The sequence below is a fragment of the Halichoerus grypus genome, chromosome 7 (genome assembly GCF_964656455.1).
Source record: "Halichoerus grypus chromosome 7, mHalGry1.hap1.1, whole genome shotgun sequence".
Lineage (NCBI taxonomy): Eukaryota > Metazoa > Chordata > Mammalia > Carnivora > Phocidae > Halichoerus > Halichoerus grypus.
The window spans coordinates 87,061,044-87,079,823 of NC_135718.1; positions in this window are offsets into that span (position 1 = coordinate 87,061,044).

An 18,780-nucleotide genomic window follows, 5' to 3' on the forward strand; every position below is an offset into this window, starting at 1 on the left:
AATAGTTTATAAAGTTTCCTGGTTATAAAAGTAACTCACATTCATAAAATTTGGAAAATGTGAAGTGCGTTAAAAAGTAGTCATTCTACTCCCCCATAGAACTTTCCAAGTTTTTCCTAAGGTACTTTTCTGTGCATCTATTTATAATATTTCTTTTTTCCCCCCAAAATGGGGAACTGGAAACTTTTTAGACTTTCTGTAGATTTGTAAATCTACTTAAGACACCAGGAAGCCTATTTCACCCAGTGAAGCAACTATGGACTTCTCAAGTTCAAGTAATGTTCAGAGAGCTGACCAGGCCATTTCTAAGAGGGGACCAAATTTGGCAAAATGTCCATTTCCACCCCGAAAGAGGCTTTATGTGCCCGACGATCTGTTTTCCTGACAGCCGGACCACAATTAGCATCATTACAAGTTCTTAAACCTCTTTGGGCTTTAATCTTGCTCCAGATGTTAGAAAAATTTAGTGACTGAAAATGGACATACATTCAAGTCTTCAGCTGCCAGCTCAAGGTCATGGGGATTATAGCTTCGTTCTCTTAATTTGGAGCTTCAGCCAGACCCCGTCGGAAGGATTTCCCCTCCGTTATGAGCCAAGGAGGCTTCACTATGCATACAGGTTAGCGTTTCACATTTTCGGTCGGCCGCCCACACAGCTGCGTGTGTTCCTTTGAAACGTCCCTCCTCGGCCAGATAGCCCTTCGTGGGCTTCTCTCGAGGGCACGAGAGTTTACACACTGCTCTGATTCTATCTTGGCCCCTGAGATACTAACCAGTATTCTTGGTGGTAGGGGCTGCTTTGCTGGAAAGACAGCCGTTAGTCCCGAAAAGTCCCTCATGTGGTAGACTTACGGGCTTCTTGAGAGTGTGTGTCTAGAACTGCAACGTCTTCTCTGCCCGGACGCACAGCTTTGACACCCCCTCTGTGCACAAAGACACAGGAACTGTCCTGGCACTGCAGTAGGTACAGAACAGAGGATACTTCATCCCCGAGGGTGGCACAAACCCTTTCTACTTCTTCTCGAGGGAGCTGGATGGTGCTGAGGGGCAGTCGCAGGCTGCAGGCCGGCTGCACCGACCTTCCAGCGGCTTTTCCGTGTGGCTACACGTCCACTGAACAAACGGAGCGGACGCTCTATTTCGCCGGAGCCCTGTGGGCTAAAGATGGAAAGAATGTGGGCGCGGGGTCACGGACCACAGTGGTGGCGTTCTGTGTAATTTGAAGACAAGATTCCTTTGCCATGTGTCACTCACCTCCTATGTTAGCTCCTTCGTCAGTATTTCGTAACCACCATTTTTTTTTTTTTTTTTGCCAGTGCCCACATGCAAAGATGGGTTTGTATTAAAAAATAAATGAGAACAGCACATTCCACATTCTGACGCGGTGTAGCTGCGTTTTCCACCCAAAGCCTCAATGCTTGCCCTTTCCCTTTCAGGAGACAAAACACACAAGGCAGAATGACTGCCTCCATTACGGCTCCTGCTGAGAAGGGGGACAGGATGTCAGCAATAAAAGCAAAGCCTTCTTCCTTTGAATTATCCAAGCGTCCAAAGATGGGAACAGCCCCCAGGGGGGAATGCCGCGCCGTGCCGTTTGATCTGATTTTGCAGACCGTCCATTTCCAATCGGAGAGCTCAACTACACTCAACAGCAGGAGTCAGAAAACCAGATTTCCAGGGGCTCCACTGGAGAGACATGCATCTTCCTCATCTAACAAGGAGACGGGAAGTGGGCGCTCCAGGCTGGGCCATCCAAGACTCAGGTTCTTCTTCCTGTCCCACCAACCTTACCGTGTGGGATTTTGTCCTCGGGCTTGGCCAGACGGCTGCTGTGCCCCCAGGACTCATTTTTAAGGCAGGAGGAAGGGGACGGGGCCAGGCTAACCAGACGCTGTCCTTGCATCTGGGAAGTAAAACGTCTGCCTGAACCCAGGGCAGATTCTGCTTTTTCTCAGTGACCAGAGCTGGGTCACGCGGCCACTCACAACAGGCTGAGCTCCTTGCAGATGTAGGCGGTTGTCCACGCGTGTTCTCAGAGGCGAGGGCATCACGAAGAACCCTTCTTATGTGACACCAGCCCCCAAAGTTCTGTGCATATGTGAAAATGTCTGTAATGGGTTGTTAATTCCCTGTTATAATAATTATGAAAACGCATTGAGTTTAAATTAATGGAAAAGTAAGACTTGTTTTTAAAAGGTAAAATCTGACCATTTTAACTCCACACCCCCTCCATTAAAACCCTTTGGAAGCTTTCCATAGCTCTTTTTTTTTTTTTTAAGATTTTATTTATTTATTTGAGAGAGAGAGAAAGAGAGCAGGGCAGAGGGGAAGAGGGAGAGGGAGAAGCAGGCTCCCTTCTGAGGAGGGAGCCTGATTAGGGACTCGATCCCAGGACCCCAGGATCATGACCTGAGCCAAAGGCAGACGCGTCACCAACTGAGCCCCCAGGCGCCCCTGTAAAAGGCAAGTAACTTGACTGTGCTTCTGTGTCCTCACCCATAACTAGGGACAATGACAGCACCGTTGTGAAAAGCATTGAGCTGACCAGTGCCATGCAGAGCGTTTTGAAACATAATATGAGTATCTGATAGGATTATTCGGCGATACAGGGGAGCGCCAGGGGGTACAAAAGAAGAAAAGATTTTTAAAAAAATAAAACTTGGTTTTGATTAAAATAACACTTGGGCTATAAAAGCCCAGTGAACAGAGATTGATATCAAAGGACACAGAGAACAAACAGCCCGCTGGGAGGACGGGAGGCCGTGTGAGCCTGAGCAGGCTGAAACCTGGCTCTGACCTCAGCGCAAGGGAAGTATCTGCACAGCAGAGCTGGGAAATTCGTGCACGGGTCTCATGTAGGAGAACTTGCAGTCGGAGAGGGAGGGATAGAGGCGTATCTGGGTTTTGCTCTGAGATTCTTCTCCAACTCAGAGTAGAGGCCTGAGATTCTATCAGTAAGGCTGCATCTTCTTAGTTGAAGGCTTTAATGCAAAAAGCAAGGATGACTCACAGGTTTCATTGGAAGGTCTTGTCAGTCATTTACACTTTAGTATGAAGAAAACATCTGAGGGAGCCTGTTGCTCACTTCGTACTCTAACCCCACCCTGCCCCTGCAAATCCTGCCCACTGTATTCAGCTCAGCTGGTACCTTATGCTTGAAAATCGCCTCGGGCGTGTCCAGCCTCGCAGTTCTCCCGCTACCCTGCCCTGCCAGACGGACGGACGGCGCTACGGAACTCAGCACGTACTTGCATTCTGCCATCCACTGCTCCGCGCATGTTCATCTCAGTCGCATCTCTGCGTTCAGGGACCACCCGACGCTGTCCATGTCCCCCTGCCCCCAGCACAGAGCTGCACGCAGCACTGGTCCTCAGTAGATTCCCGCTGGGTGATGCGGAAGGTGAGGCAGAAAGCCCCGCACACCCATGTCAGTGGGGTCGGGGCGGGCCCCGGGGTCCAGGCTGGGGAAGGGCATTCATTGGTGACCTGGAGAGGGCATTCTCCGTGGGGAACTGCCCTAGGGGGGCGAGGAGGAAGGAGCAAGGGGGCGCTGAGAACAGGGCAGGCAGGACATGCACGAGGAAATCCTGTTTCCTCTCTCTCTTCTCCTTCTCCTTCCTTACGATCGTTTTCTTTGTCTTATCAGGGTGGGATGGGCCCGCCGCCACGTGTCCGCATGCGGTGTGGGCACGAGGACCCAACTTCCTACTGTGAAACGGCGACCTCAGCCCGCGGGTTGCTTCCGTGTCTTGGCGGTTGTGGACCCGCCGTGAACACAGGTGTGCAGGCACCTCTAGGACACGGGGATTTTGTTTCTTTTGGATTCACACCCACAAGTGGAACTCCTGGGCCATACGGCGGTCCTATCGCTCGGGTTTGAAGGTACAACTCGCATCCTCACCAGGAGGGCACAAGGGTCCCCTTTGTTCCACGTTCTCGCCAACACTTGTCTCTTGTCTTTTCAATGCCAGGAAGTCCTTTTTGAGGAGTCTGTGGGTGAAGAGAGGCGAGTGGTGTTTCGCTGGGAGCTGCTTCGGGCTGGAAGAGGCTACGCGGGGAACAGGACTGCGGGTGGGGGTGGGGGACACGGTTACAGGTAAAGACAGAGGGGACAGGTGGAGGATCACGGCCCCCAAGAGGGAGAGGGGCTAACCTGGGCTGCAGGGGGGACCCCTCCTCTGCCGGGGCAGAGGGAGGGAGAAGTGGGTGAGGGCACAGAGCCTGAGTGGCGGGCAAGAAATTAGAGGGGGAGGGGAGTGGTGACTCAGAGAAGTGGGAACCCGAGGTCTCCGACAGGGGAAGGCCGCCACCTCTTCCCACCGCCTTCCCAGAGCCCAAGGCTCACAATCGATCTGGAAAGAATGTTTGCAGCCGCTGCTGAGATACCCACAAAGAGAGTTCTAGAAGGTTCTCGGCACCTGGCCCCTCCTTTCCTGGCTGCCACGGAGACACAGCTGACCCGGAGGGTCATTAACTCAGCCGGCCATCGTGTCCCTCAGTGCCTTGTGCTTCGGGGTGGCATGCCTGGAGGGAGGATGCGGACAGCCAGAGGAAGGGGGAGCGCGGACAGCAGGGAGCCCAGCCTGGCCTCCAAGCCCCACCAACCGCCAACCGGGCTGAGGCTTCATCCTACAGGAGGGAGGGAATTCGGAAGCAAAAGGCCGGGAGGGATGACGCTAGAGGTGAGGAGACTGGAAGAGTCCTCGGCACAGCCAACAAGGCCTGTCATGCATTGGCAAGGGGGACATGAAGGCAGACCCGTTTCTAGCTGAACAGGCAGCAGGAGGAAGAAGCAGTTTGTGGGGAAAGATGATGAACTGTTTTTGAACACGTGGACTTCGAGGGCCTGTGGGGAGTGGGAGCAGGGATGGCAGTGGGCATTTGGATGGTGCGTCTGGAGCCCCGTGAGAGGTGGGTCACCCGTCTTCAGCTCTGGATGGTGACAGAAGCCACGGAGTCGCTGGGATGAGGGGGGCGGGGGAGCGAAAAGAGAGTCAGACTGGGGCCAGAGCAGGTGCGCACGCCCTCGCAGGGAGGAGAAGGGGCTCCCACAGGACACTGAGGGCCCCCCGCCCGGAGGACAGTAGTAACTGTCACCCCGACAGAGAGGACCTGTGTCAGGCACGGGACAGAGGCTTTAATCCCCAGTATCCCCTATCACGCCCGCAACGAACTGCTAAACCGTGATTACCCCCACTTTAAAGTGGGGGCCAGTTTTCCACTGAGCCCCACACAGCTGCCCCGATGGCTCAGTGTCGCCGCGAGCCAGCCGAGCAGCTGGGGCCGTCCCACGCCGACAGGAGTGGAGGGACAGACGGGGGACTTGGACACAGATAACTTTGCAGGTCTGGGGACAGGCAACAGTGGGCATCGTCACCTGATGTCCTCTCTCTCTGTGCAGTAGGGGTGGGGGTCAGCGGAGGGGTCAGCGGGAGAGCGAGGCTGCCCGCGTGCTGAGTGGTGGGACGGGGGTGGGGGGTGGGCACCTGCCAGGGCCCATGCGCGGCTCCTGGCTGCCGGGGTGGGGGGCAGAAGCAGAGGACGAGGCAGCAATAAACACCACAGTGGGGACTGGTCCGTTTTCACCTCTCAGGACTGAGGCATCCTCGCTAGAGTGCCAATTTAGTTCCAGAAAGGAGGAGGCGGGCTGGTTACCCACCGGTACCCGCACATGTCCTGCTGTGTCCTGGAGAACGGAGGGCCACGCCCCTGTCATTACCATCCTCAGAACCTTCCATCAGCTTTTGGATCCACCTTGTAATTTGTCCTAACGTTCATTTTTGACGTCCCGAACCTCCATAGCATGACCATTTTTAGTTCTGAAATGTCCATTCATTCATTCCACAAATACTTATTCAGCATAGGGCAGCGGGGGCCCATGCGTCCATTGTGCCCACCCTCAAGAGCCGGGGGGACACATCTACTTTGGCTGGACTGGAACAGAAGCGCCATCAAGTCAGGGACCTTGGTTATTTTGTTCACTGCTGCGTTCCTGGCACCTGAATTAGTCCCTGGCACAGAATAGGCACTCGGCGAACGCTTGCTGGCCACAAAAGGCATTGACTGTGAAGCCACGGGAGTTTAAGCTTTAGCCCTCACTCTTGAAATCCTGCTCGCACCGGCCCCTTCCGAGGCTCTCATGGTTATGTGCTCTCATGGTTATATGTTTGTTTTTGTTTTAAGATTGTATTTATTGGAGAGAGAGAGAGCGTGAGGGGAAGGGGCAGAGGAAGACCCAGGACCCCAGGATCATGACTTGAGCCGAAGGCAGACTCTTCACTGATGGAGCTGCCAGGTGCCCCTGGTTCTATGATTTTATAAAAATTTCTAAAGTTGAAACCTCTGTCTCTAGCCCAGCTTGTCCCCATCACCCTCCCCCGAAGTCAAGTGACAACGGAGTGGCCAGGGCATTTGGAGACCCAGCTAGGAGGACATGGCGCTGGGAATACACTCAGTATGGGCCACGGGGACCTATTTATGTGGTATGCGTGCTTTAAGGTGTGTAGCTGAGTTGTCGCCAGCTGTCCAGGATGGGAACGGCTTCCAGGAAGACTCCCGCCGTCCACTGTGGAGACTCACCTGGCATGTCGCAAAGCAGCAGAGTCCGATCCAGTGTCACGGAACTGAGTGTGTCCTAGGCTCCTGGCGCTGGAAGTCTGTGGACATTAGAGAAACGAGATCTGTCTTAAACAGGGCCTCCAGAGTTGTTGGAGCTTCGGACCCCCCAAAACAGGAAACTGCCCTCGGCTGGCTGGATGATGGATGGGTCTAGGTCCTCCCAGCTTGAGAAAGTCAGCCCCTACTTTCCTTTGGCACTTACAGCCAAGAAAGTGTGGTTCAAAGTTCATTCTTGGTCCTCGGACGAACATCAAACCCTTCCGGTAAACGGTCCGTCTTCCTAAATGTTGCTCTTGTGAGAACAGCTCGACCAGCTTCTCCAAAGGGCAGCTAGCTTCCAGTCAGATCTTCGGAACTGATCCATCCATCAAATTCTAATTGCCTTTATATAATATCCAGATAAATATCGTCACTGCCCAATTCTTTGTACCCAATGATTTGTAAGCACGGTTATCCCACCTTAATGACTATTAGTAGATTTCTGGTGACGCTCCTTCCTTCCTTCCCTCCTTCCTTCCTTCCTTCCCTCCCTCCCTCCCTCCCTCCCTCCCTCCTTCCTTCCTTCCTTCCTTCCTTCCTTCCTTCCTTCCTTCCTTCCTTCCTTCCACAAATATATTGAGCCCTTACCATGAGTCAGGCGTTGGGGGTAAAACAACGAAGAACACACAGTCCCCTTCTTCAAAGAGCTTTTAGTCTAGTTGGGGGAGGGGGGTTGATGGGCCACGCAGGTGGTGGCAGTCCCGGACGCGCACTAAGGAAGGCGGGGATGAGCCCGTGGGTGGGGCAGCCCACTCGGGCGAGGCAAGCCAGGGAATGCTCCTTGGAAAGGCTGAGTCAAGCGCTTGGCAGGAGTGCTGTAGCCCTGGGTGGGAGGGTGAACGGAGTGGATCAAAGGTGCCCAGATCTGGCTGATCATGAGAATCACCTGGGGGAGCTTCACGAATTCCACACCCAGCCAGACGTACTGACTCAGAATTTCACTGTGCTGAGCCTCAGGAATCCGCCTTAAAGAAAAAAAAAAAAAAAATCACCCCGGTGGTGTTTTTCATCCACCAGATTTGGTGAAGGGGTTGCCCTTCGTGATTCAGTGGGGGATAGACCGCCTGCAGGAACAGGGTGCCCTGTGGTGGCGGAGAAGGGGGGCCAAGACCGGCAGGTGGAGGAGACATTAGGGCCAGGGACGGAGAACCTCCAGGTGGGCTGTTTGAAGGCTGCTGGCCGCCTAGGGCCCTGACTGCCGTTTAGGGACCTGCTGCGATGGCGGGCACCGTGCCAGGGGCTCAGGGGCATGAGTGCCTGCGCCGTGAGCAGGACAGACACGGTGCAGGAGGCTGCCCTGGCACCCTGGGGGTCCCTGTCCCCCTGGGGTTTGCAACGAGTCCCGCCTCCACTTTTTAATTCAAGAGACAGCTCGTTGCGTCATTCACCTTTAAAAAAAAGTTTTATTTAGATGTAATTCCTATGCCATAAAATTCATCCTTTTAGAGGTGTGCGATTCAGTGGGGTTTAGTGTATTTAGAGTTGGCCACCATCACCACTCTATAATTTTACGTTTTCATCACTTTAAGAAAGAACTTGAGCCCATGAAGAGTCGCCCACCCCTCCCATCCCCCAGCGACTGCCAGGCTACTTTCTCTAGAAAGTGTCTGTTCTGGACACTTCACACACACGGGTCACACATATGGGGCCTCCATGTCTGGCTGCTTTCACGGAGCGTGCTTTCGAGGTTCACTCACCCACGTGTAGTATATATCCGTCCCCTCTGATAGCCGAAGACTCTTCCATCACATGGAGCTCGTTTATCCATTTGTCAGTTGACGGACATCTGGGTTGTCTCCACTTTTGGGTATTAGGAATAATGCTCCTATGCATACTTATGTATACATTTTTTCTTAAGCACAGGCTTTTGGTTCTCCCGGGTGCACATGTAGGAGCAGAATCTCTGGGTCATCTGGAAAGTCCACGTTTAACGTCTTGAGGAAGTGCCACACAGCTTTCCAAAGCAGTTACTCGCCTTCACGTTCCCACCAGCAGCGTGTAAGAGTGCTGGCTTCTCCACATGCTCCCCGACTTGTTTTCATTCCTTGTTTCCCTCAGAGCCATCCTAGTGGGTGAAGTGGTACCTCACTGTGGTCTCAATTTGCATCTCCCTTATGACTAACGATGCTCAGCATCTTTCCATGTGCTTATTGGCCATGTGTATATCTTCTTTGGAGAAATGTCTACTCAAACAAGCCTATGCCCATTTCTTTTAAAGATTCAGATGTTTATTTTTATTTTATTTTACTTGAGAGAGAGCATGTGGGAGCAGGAGGGGAGGGGCAGAGGGAGAGAGAGAATCTTAGGCGGACTCCATGCCCAACACAGAGGATCTCACCACCCTGAGATCATGACCTGAGCTGAAACCAAGAGTTGGACGCTTGACCGACGGAGCCACCCAGCGCCCCAGCTTATACCCATCTTCAAATTGGGTTTTGTTTTTATCGTCAGGTTGTAAAAGTCCTTATACGTTCTAGATACGAGTCCCTTATCAGACATAGGATCTGTAAATATTTTCTCCCATTCTGTGGGTTGCCTTTTCATTTTCTTAATGGTATCCTTTGAGGCGTGGAAGTTTTCAGTCTTGATGACACCAATATATCTATTTTTTCCTTTGTCACTTGTGTTTGTGGTGGAATATTTAAGAACCCATTGCCTGATCCAGGGTCCTAAAGATTTGCTCCTGTGTTTTCCTCTATGAGTTTTATAGTTTAGCTCTTACATTTAGGTCTCTGATCTGCTTTGAGTTCATTTTTACACGGTTTGATAGAGGGCATCTACTTCATTCCCTTGCGTAAGGATGTCCCGTTGTCCCCTATACCATTTGTTGGAAAGACTATTTTTTCCCTGCTGAATTCTCGGCACTCTTCTCGAAAATCCATTAACCATACGTCAGGGTGTATTTCTGGACTCTGGCTTACGCGCCATCAGCCTACAGGTCTATCCTTACACCAGCACCGGCTGTCTTGACTCCCGTACCTTTGTAGTAGGTTTGGAAATCAGGAAGCGTGAGAGTGCTTCTGGTGATGGGGGTGGTGATTTGGACTATTCTGGGATTTCAGTATGACTTGGATCAGCTGTCGATTTCTGCAAAAAAGGCAGCTGGGATTTGGTAGGGAGAGCATTGGAGTCACCTCTTCTTGATGTACTTTGGTGACGTCACTAACAGAAATATTTATTACCTGTTAATACTCAAGTATTTGTTACCTGTTTGACAGATAGGAAACAGAGGCCAGAACAGTTCATTGTTTTGTTTTGTTTTTTTAAAGATTTTATTTATTTATTTATTTGACAGAGAGAGACAAAGCAAGAGAGGGAACACAAGCAGGGGGAGTGGGAGAGGGAGAAGCAGGCTTCCCGCCGAGCAGGGAGCCTGATGGGGGGCTCGGCCCTAGGACCCTGGGATCATGACCTGAGCCGAAGACAGATGCCCAATGACTGAGCCCCTCAGGTGCCCCTGAAACTGCTTTTCTTGTGCCACACCTGCCTCCGTGGGCTAAGCTAGTAAATTAAAAACAACAGTGCATTCTGGGGAGTTGGGGGAGGCTTGACAGCAATTCATGCAAAGTAACCGCAAAAATAATTGAGGATCCTAAGGGCTACAGGGCCGGTGGTCCCCATCATGTCTCCGTTGATCACCAGTCTGCACCCAGCGCAAGTCAGGTGGACCCTAGCCAATGACAACGGATTACTGCGGGCCACCAGGCAGGAGCCCCATCTGCAGCTGCCGAGCCGGACGTGATCTTCGCTAGAACAAATTACCATAATTGCACATAATATGTGGCCACTGAGCCAGTGAGTGTATTCTCTCCCATCCCTACCAAAAAGAGGGTCAGAACAGTTGATTCATCCAGAGCAGACAACATATACCTTTACAGTCTTGCCCCAGGGCTGCAGGGATGCTCCTGCTCTTGGCATAACACGGCCCCAAGGGACCTGGACCAGCTGGGCATTGATGACATTATGCTCATCAGACCAGCTGAGCAAGCAGCGACTAGTGCACTAGAGACCTCCGTAGCATGTGACTCCAAAGAACAGGAGGAACGCACTGAAGATTCAGAGGCCTGCTGTGTCAGCAACATTTTTAGGGGTCCAGGGGTCTGGGGCATGCTGAGACATCCCCCCGAAGTAAAGGATATGTCACTGGCTCTTGGACCTCCCACCATGAGAAAGCAAGCCCAGCACCTGGCCTCTGAGATCTACAGGTGGCATCTTCCAAACCACGTGCCAGATGACAGGGAAGCCTGTCCAGTTTAAGGCAGGCCAAGGGCAGAAGAGGGCCCCACGGAGAACTTGCAGGCTGGGGAGCAAACGGTCCCACTGCTTGGGCCATATGAGCCGGCTGGCCCTGTGGTACTAGACACGTCCCCGTGGGAGAGTCACAGTGCAGATCCCCAGCGTCCTGGAGCAAGGCCACGCCACCTGCAGCAGAGAATGCAATCTCTTTCTAGAAGGCTGCTGGCCTGCTATTAGGCCCTCACAGAGACCACGGACTCGTGGCCAGGCAAGCCAGAACGGCTCATCGTGAGCGGGGTTCTGTCCAAGCCATTAGAATCATCAGGCCAGGCCATCCCAAAACGGTGCACCATGAAATGTAATTGGTAAGTTGGGGGCAGAAGGGCACACGTGATCTAAACCAGCTGGTGGGCCAGACGCCCACGCTACTGACCGAGCCCCTCTGCCTCGGCTCCCTCCCATGGCTCCATGTGCATCTCTGGAGAGCTGGCCAGGACCAGTTAAGAGAGAAGGAAAGGGGCACCTGGGTGGCTCAGTTGGTTAAGCGACTGCCTTCAGCTCAGGTCATGATCCTGGAGTCCCGGGATCGAGTCCCGCATCGGGCTCCCTGCTGAACGGGGAGCCTGCTTCTCCCTCTGACCCTCCCCCCTCTCATGCTCTCTATCTCATTCTCTCTCTCAAATAAATAAATAAAATCTTTTAAAAAAAAAAAAGAGAGAAGGAAAGATTCTAAGTTCATGGATGGCTGGACTCTATATGGGGGTGCACGCTGAAAACGGGCGCCAGCTACACTGGCGTGTAATTCAGGGGTGACCTTGAAGACAATGTTAGGCGGAGATCCTCTCCACGGCCAGGCCTTCCGGCGGTGAACGTCATCCAGCTCGCGGGAAACAAGAAGTGGCTGGGTTTAGAATAAACAAGGACTCACGAGTAGCGGTGAGTGGCTCGGTCAAGGGCCTTGAAAGAGAAACATTTGAAGGTGGGGACTGAGAAGTCTGCGGTAGAGGCACTTGGAGGGACGTATGGGAGTGGGCGAGCTGTGGAGAGATCCTGGGTTTGCATGCTCATGCCCCCAAGACAGCGCCCACCAAAGAAGTACTAATAACCAGGAGGGTTGGCATAGCGCATGCATGAGCGGGGTAGCCACGCAGGGAGGGACGGAGGCCACGCGTGGGCCCACCACTGACCCAGCCTGCCGGGAAAGAGACCAAACCTGAGTTCTCTCTTTGGGCTCAACCCTTGAGAGGACCCCCCCAGCTGCCTTGCAAGGAGTAGCCATTCGATTTTATTTAGAGAAGACGAGCAGAAAACGGAACAACTATCTTCATGGCTTTAAAGCAAGAGAAGGACGGGGCGCCCGGGTGGCTCAGTCGTTAAGCGTCTGCCTTCAGCTCAGGTCATGATCCCAGGGTCCTGGGATCAAGCCCCGCATCGGGCTCCCTGCTCGGCGGGAAGCCTGCTTCTCCCTCTCCCACTCCCCCTGCTTGTGTTCCCTCTCTCGCTGTGTCTCGCTGTGTCAAATAAATAAATAAAATCTTAAGAAATAAATAAAATAAAATAAAGCAAGAGAAGCAACCAGTGAGGCAAAGATGACCAGATCTGAATGTTTTAACGTTGAACACTTACTTGTATGTAAATGAAGAGACCACAGACGGGGACGTCAGAGTTACGTGTGTGACACAGAAATGATTGGTGGGTGTGGGGACTTGCAGCCCCCCCAACGTGTGGGAAAAGGGCCGGGACCCAAACACACAGCCAGAGTCGGACAAGCACCAGGAACCGAATATCGTTCAGGGCCCGCAGACACTTACAACGTCCGGTTGTGCGGCTGGTTTCGTGTACAGAGGATTCCTCACATCTCCGCACAGAGGACGATGTTCTAAAACGTGCCTTCCAGTGGTGGCGACGGGTCTCACTGGTGAGGAGGCACTGCCCTATTTTACTTAACTAAGTTCCCTTTTTCTTTTTTTCTGTCTTGGTAATTAACTTTGCGAGAATGAGACAGATACTCCAGGGATGGCTTTGCCTTCGCTCCATGCGGGGCCTCAACAGGCACCGGCCTCCAAGGGCTCCGTGTTCAGGCCCCCAGCACGGGGTCCCACAGGCCGCTGCACCAGGCCATGGGGCCCACGGTACCGCGCAGGAGGCACCCAAGTAGGCCCATGCCCGAGACACCCATACCGGACCACCTGGTCGGGGGAGGGAGGGGTGACGCATCACCATGGGGGCATTGTGAGGATGGGAATCTGGGACCCAAGAGGTAGGCATGAGGATGACTCCACTCACCACCACCCTGCATGACCCACTCAGGGGATCTGGGCTTCCGGCCTCCGTAACTCCGGGCTCTGCAGGGTCGGAGGTCCTGGTTTCAAAGGAAGAATCGCTTCCACCCAGGCACCCACTGAGTTCGGGCTGCCATCCGGCTGGGCCAGGCTCCTTGTGCCAAAGGACCCGCAGACATCCTGTCAGTAGTGGAAATGCCCCTGGATCAGCAGGAGAAGGCAGGACACTCTTAACCTGGGAGGGGCACGAGGGAACATGTCTGGCACACGGGCAACCCATCTTGGTTTTCCCTTGCCCCGCTTTGACAGCTAATGGACAAACACAGCAGCTCCGGCTGAGGAGGGCATGGCGGCCTGGGGACAGACCCCTCAGAAAGAAGGGTCCGGGTCCCCCGACCAAGTAAGCCACCTGGGCTGGCAGACGTGCCACTTGTGGGGGAGGGGACTCTAGAACGGATGGAAGGTCTGCAATGTCAGGGGCTGGAGCTCCTCCCCGGAACCTTCATCTTAGAGCTTTCTCCAGGAGGAGCCCCCTGGGATTCTGGGGGAGCTGCTCCCGAAACTTCTAGGAAGGAGCCGATCTGAGCGCATGGGGCTAGGTTACGACGGATGCTGTGATCCACATCGGGACAGATGGCCTCGTTCCCCCAACTGCTTGTGGGGCCACCAGTGCACAGCCTCAGCTGCCAGCCTCCCTGTTGCGGAGGCTGGTCCCTTCCCGAGGGCCACCCTCATCCCGGGACCCGTGGAATCAGCTGGAATGGCCTGGCCCCGCACCCTGATGCAGGACAGCTCTGAGAGGCCTGCCAGCGTCAGGGCTCCCCTTGGGCTTGGCCGACGGCTTCGTGGGGGCTGCTCCCTCTCCCTGCTATGGGATGTGACCCCAGAGCACTCCCCGATAAACGTCCCACAGGCCGACACCAGCCCCGGCGGCCTCCAGGAGCCCGCCTGCGATGGTGGCATCTGAGCGGATCCGAGGGGAGCAAGAAGGAGGATCCTTCAGCAAAGGGGCAGCTGGTCCAAAGCCCTCGGGCAAGAACGTCCGTGTGGTCGGACCAGCAGAAGCCAGAGTGGCTATAGGGGAGGGAGCGAAGGGGCCGAGTGGGACGGCGACCCCAGATGGACCACGTGGGACCACGCGGGACCTCGCAAGTCACCCCGGGATTCGGCTCTGTGCTCAGCAGCACCATTCCATGCGTTTCACTATGAAAAGTGACACACCAAAAAAGGTGACACCGCACCATGTAAATGGATTGTTCCGGCTGCTGTGTTTGGGGTGAGGACAGCCCCCAGGAGGTGGCTGGGGGGTACGTCAGTGACCTGGGGCAGGCGGGACAGCGGCTCAGACCAGGATGACAGTACAGGGTCAACGGGTTTTCTGGGAGATCGGTGCAGGGTGTGACAGAAAGAAAATCCATTAGACCAACAGTAATTCCTGCCCTGTGCGCTCGGATAATTGACATGTACATTGTGCTGATATTGGTTTCCAGAGAGCATTATTAAAAATTTCATGTAGTTGATGCAATCTATTATTTTCAGGGTATAAATCTTGAACATCTTTCTCGTTCTCTCGTTGTCGGTACGTGTTGATCTATGCTGTCATTTTTAATGAGTTAATTTTCCTAAAATACAATTATATAGATAACTTTCATGATTACACTTAATCCCTTATTTGGGGACTTTTAGGTTACTTAGTGTTTTACGACAATAAGCCGGATCAGCAACACTGTAGACACGTGCTTGTGCACTCACGCACTCTTACTCTGGGGTGAATTCTAGGAAGTGGGGCTACCAGGTCAGAGAGCGTGCCCATTTCTAGGGTTTTTGAGATGGACTCCTAATTGCCCAAACATTTCCCAAAGTACTTTCTCTCTACAACAGAGACCTAATTCACACATGAACATGGGTTTTTGCCTAACAACGATTGCGCCGAAATAAGCAAGAAGGAAGTCACCAGTTCTGTGTAAAAGAATAGTTTCCCAGGCAAGGATCTTGAGAAAAAGGGAAAGGAAGAGCTAAATAAATAGAGGGAGGGCAGCTGAACGTCTAGGAAGTGAAGAGGTAGGTCTGTACCCAAGGGGGAGCTGAGCTTCCGGAAGCTTCCATCTGCCTTGGCCTCTGGCTAATGGCTCCACACGACGTGCAGTCTACCGTTTCCACTCCTGAGTGAGGCGTGGATGGCCCTGCAGAATCTGGCCCCCTTCTTGCTTTTCGGCTCCAGCCCTGCCCCCTCCCTCGTGGTGCTCCATGTGATGGGACGCCCCTCCCAGCAATCGCCTCCTGCCCTCCCTCACTCTCTCGGTCTGCCCAAGCCCTTCTCATCCCTCAAGGCCCAGTGCAAACATGAAATCTCTGGAGCTGTCTTCTGCCTTCCCAGAGCACTCTGCCCACCGCTGGGGATGTCTCATCCCCGGGCTCCAATGCCAGGCATACAGCAGGTGCTTAGTATATCCTGGCTGACCCAGGTTGACTCAGAACCAGATTCAGGGCACCTGACCCTCATCCAGTGCCTTTGACGCTGTCCCAAAGCAAAGGCCTGCGTAGCGAGAATGCGCACGACCCAAAGGCGGAGTACACACCCCTCTCTCAGCTCCCTGCCAACCACTTCCATTACCCGTTGAAATTCCAGCGGAAATTACTTCCTCTGGGCGTGATATTACCTCTAGTTCCATTACGAATATCCCCGGGAGGCACCGATTCTCACCACCGTTAACCCGACTAACTAGAAGGCGTTAGCACCTGTCCGAAGCCACGGCCTGCCTACAGGATCGGGTGCGTGCTACTCAGCATCGCAGGGAGACAGGTGCGGGGCGGGGGTGAGCGGGTGGGAAGGGCCCGTCCTGCATGAGGCACCGGGCAGCAAGGAGGCAGGGGCGCCCGGGGAGGGGATGCCCGCAGGGGAAGGACACGTGCGCTGGGAGGGAGACGGCGAAGAAAGGTTTCCTGGGACTTTCTGGGATGACTGGATTCCCTGCGTAGAGCACTGATCCCCGGCTCTGATTTCCAATCACCTCCAGTAAATCTCCTTTTTGCTAGAGTGCCAGAAAATTCTCAGGTAATTTTCCAATTTCAATTCACCTTAATCTTAAAAATAAATACATGCCTTGTGGCATTTTTCGGAGGGGTGGGTGTTTGATGATATAAAGTGAGTGACACCAGGGTGTCACAACTCCAGAAAGGTTTACGTTGCTGGTTAAGAGTTCCGCAGTGAGTGGGAGTTTGATGAACTGAACAGTGAAGTGGCTTCCAAGTCACTCTGCCCCTGCTACGCTGATTTGCCAACACGTAACCTTCCTACACTGCTGCACAGCCCCCGGCCCTGGGGTGAACGAACCGTGCAGAGCTAGTGCGTGCCCCCCGGGCAGCTGGAGAAAGGACTGGAAGGCTACGTTAGCTGTCAGCTGACAGCCACAGGACCCTCGCGGGCCCTTGGGGGCATAGAGCCAGAGGCGGGACCAGCCAAGGCGGCGGGACGGGCCTCCAGGTTAGGGCACAAAACCTCCCCGGGACCTCTCGGGACAGCGGCAGGTTGGAGCCCTGGCTTCACGTTTCCTTGTGAAAGAGGCCACCGCCTGAGCGGGTTGACATGCTCCTTTCCGGCTCTCTGCAGTCAGAGGGTCACGCCGCCCAGGAGTGGAGGGGAAAGGGCAAATCAGCGGCGGTAGCAGCTGCTGATGCTTGGGCTCGAGCCTGAGGCCGCGCTGGGTGGCATCTTTCAGGACTGGCGGGGGCTAGACGTGTTTCCTGATATCTGAAGGGAATTCGTGACTTCATTTCACTTTTTTTTTTTAGCTCCAGATTATGTATGGGATGATTACCTTGGATTAATCATTTGAATTGTGATCTTCCTCTTTCCCAAAAGAGAGGGCCTGAGGGGTCCTTTGGGCCAGGATCCGTCTCCTCCAGAACCCAGCAGGTGGCGTCGCTGATGTGGACACACCTTCACAGGTGCCCTGCTGATGCCCAGGTGACTTTTGTAGCTTTTCCTCGGACCCAAGGGCTAACTTCCTCCCCCTCTGGGTTTTCCTCTTTCAAAACTCTGCATAGCTGCTAATGGATGGCATAGGGATAATGCAGGTCAGGCCCCTGTGGACATTTTTAAAAAGATAGAACTCTCAGGCGCCTGGGTGGCTCAGTCGTTAAGCGTCTGCCTTCAGCTCAGGTCATGATCCTGGGGTCCTGGGATCGAGTCCCACATCGGGCTCCCTGCTCAGCGGGGAGCTTGCTTCTTCCTCTGCTGCTCCCCCTGCTTGTGTTCCCTCTCTCACTCGCTCAAATACATAAATAATGAATCTTAAAAAAAAAAAAAAGAATTCTCTTTCAAACGAAATCTGTACCCACTGTCTGTATACGAAACAAAAAAAAGAGAAGAGGTCCTTTGGCTGAGCTCGGATGGGGGCCTAGAGCCCTGACCTGCCCCTCCCAGCCCCTGGAAAGCGAATCTGTCACAGGTTCCAGAATTCTGCCATCATCTGAATCACAATGTCTCCATCTCCACGGGAAGTTTTGTCATCTGGCATTTCAGTGGCTGTGTTAGAATATTACAAGAGTTTTGGCAGCGTCCCAGTGGGAGGGGCGGGAGCCTGCGTGAGGCGGGGAAGGCAGCGGGCGCGCGGGGGGCTCTGACGGACCAGTGCCAGCTAGGGCACCACGCGAAGCGCCTGCTGGGGAAGAGGCCTTGGGGAGAACCAGGGAACGGAAAGAGGGTGACACGTGTCTTATGGAGGTCAGACGGCTCGTCCGCTTTCCTGTCCAGCTAAGGATGTCCCCCGCAGCGGCTTGCCTGCGGAGTCCTGTCTGGCGAGCTGTCATCGTGCCTAGCCTCAGCTAATGAACCTGTAGCGGGCGCATACACACGACCCCTCGGAATCTTCCCAAAACTCCAGCTCCGGAGCGGGGCCACACGAGCAGCCTCCATGCTGGGTCAACAACTTAACGCAAGACAGTTGTTACTTGGGATTTTTCCAGAAGAGAGGAGGGGCTCTGCCCTGGTGAGCAGAGGGAGCTGCTCTGGTATTGGAATTCTATGAAACCAAGTGCGCTCTTTGGAATCGATGAACTGTTCCCAGGCCCAGGAAGGCGTGAGGCCAGGCCCGAGTTTGGGGGCTGATTTCAGGTGCCCGCTGGCTTTAGCAAAGACAGAAAAGCAACTAGCCCTGCCCTCCTAATTCCCCTCGCCAACCAGGCCTCGAAGGTTCACCATGTTCTCGGTGCAGTTCAAGAGAAGCTCACTAAATGTCCTGTCCTCTGAAAACTGACCCGTCCAGCAGGGCCCATGCCAAGAGTGTTTCTCTTCTGGTATCGGGGACAGATCGCAATGCTCCTGTGGTCAAAGGCACGGGTTCCCCGGGTGAGGGGTGCTGGTACCCAGAGCCGGGGCCCCACGCTGAGCCCCATGGGCTCCCAGTCAGTAGCTTCCTGAAAGGCAGTGTGGGGGAGAACAGCGAAGGGCCGGGATTGGGAGCAGGACTGTCTGAGCTCAGGCCCCAGCCTCTGTAACAGGGGCTAATGATGAGACCAGGGCCCTGCACACAGCAGGTGCAATGTAAGTGGGAGCCGCCTTGACTCTGACCCCTGGATCTGCCTCTGTGCTGCGCCTCAACCC